Source organism: Charadrius vociferus, unplaced genomic scaffold, assembly GCF_000708025.1.
Source record: "Charadrius vociferus isolate BGI_N301 unplaced genomic scaffold, ASM70802v2 scaffold2185, whole genome shotgun sequence".
Lineage (NCBI taxonomy): Eukaryota > Metazoa > Chordata > Aves > Charadriiformes > Charadriidae > Charadrius > Charadrius vociferus.
Window position 1 is genome coordinate 56804 of NW_009648634.1, and position 1886 is coordinate 58689.

The following is a 1886-nucleotide window of genomic DNA, read 5'->3' on the forward strand; positions in this document are numbered from 1 at the left end:
AGTTGCGGAGCAGCGCGGGGTTGGTGAGGGGTGGCAAACCCCTGCCTTTGCCATGATGGATCGTTGCAGGGAAAAGTGGAACCGTCTGCTGCGGGAAGGGAAAGGAAAGCCGCTGAGCGATGCTGGGGCCGGGGGGGATGCCTGGGCTCCTGCTCTCAAGCTCCGGAGAAGAACAGGGTCAGAGCAGCATGATAAAACCCCACATATAATGAGGCTTTGATTGAAGCGCCATAACCCTCTGTATAACTTATTTAAAAGTAAAAGCCAGTGCTTCCCACCGCGCTTACCTGGCGGGAGGGACAGAGCTGGGCTCAGCCCCTGCGCCCAGGGGGGTCCTTGATGGGCAGTTCGGTGCCATGGGGGCGATCCCATCACCCTCCTCGCCCACAGGGAGGAAAGGGGCTCCCGGCAGGCTGCGGCGTGGGGCGGGCAAGGGGCCACAGCACTCCCGGAGCACCCCTTGGCGGTTGATGCGCTTGGGAAAAGGTAGTGCTCCGGGGTCTTTGTTATTGCTCCTTGGTGACTGAGGCTGGGGAGGGGGGGGGCGGGGAAGGAGGAGATAGAAGTGAATGGAAAATAACTGCCTGGAGTCTGGGGGTGTTGTCTGGGGGGAAGGAGGGGGGAGCACACCAGGAGCGACCCCCAGGAGGCTGGAAAGCCCATCCCTGGATGTTGGACATGGTGTTTACCGTCCAGCTCCCATGGGAACCTATGCCCTCTCCCAATTCCTCCCCTCCCAGGTCCCTTTGTGGGGCAGCTCTCAGGGGTCACCCAGAGCTTTGAGAGCCAGAGAGCTCGGAGTCCACCCGCACTCTGAACTGTAACGAGCCAGATTCATTTCAGCCTGGTCACACAGACAAGGCAGGATGACCTGCCTGGAGCACCGGCACCACAGCCCGTTGTGTGAGCTGGCTCCCAACGGGACAGCATCAAATAGGCATTGGATCCTTCTACACACAGCCAGTGGACCCAGCCGGCAAGGACCGATGCAGACAGAGTAGCTGCTAACATCACCACTGCTGGGACCCTCTATAAAACACCCTCTTATCCTTCCCTGACCGGGGTACAACCCTTGTCCCTGCCCCGGCCCCACCGCTGCTCATCCGCTCCATTCCCGTAGGCTCCTCATCCTTCCTCCGTCCCCAGCAGACCTGCAGCGCTACAAAGACACACGACGGGCGCAGCAAATCTCGGAAAACCAAGTGGATCCTCTGTAGAGAAAGAGCTCGATTTAATCACGTCCAAGGGACTCATGAAAGGGCTAATGCATCATAACGGGGTCATTAGCACTGTGGCTTCGGAAGCACAGGTAGGATCTTTATCAGCAGACTGCATGTTAGGACAAACACATAACCTTCAACAGGGGGGCGATTGCTGGGAAAACACTTCAGCGTAGCCTGGTTTGCAGGTAAACTGCCTGCTGAGCTGGATCTACCATGGAAAAACATCTGAGCAGCACTCCACCCCCAGGAAGGACAGGTTTGAGCCCAGCCTAAACAGTCAAATGACTTGCAGGGCTGTCCCTAACCCACAGGTTTAGGGGCACCAACGGCACTGCCATGGCATCAGGACTGACCGGAGAAGCAGGTTGATCTGGGAGCATCACTCCCAGCGACTCACCCCGGCCAGGGCTCACCCTCCTCCCGCTCTGCTGCCAGCCCGCTTTTAGACACACGCGTGACGCCAGGAACCCTCTCTTCAGAGGTGACACAGCGCTTAGGTATATTTTCCTCTCTTTTCAATCGTGAAAGGATTAATGTCAAACAAGGAAGAGGCTGTCGGTTGGCTGCGGATCGTCCCCGGGGGCAGGCAGCGCTCCCGCACACCTGAGAGTGCCGCTGGTCCAGCAGCGTCTCTACAAGACAGGCCGGCACAACAGACTTTGT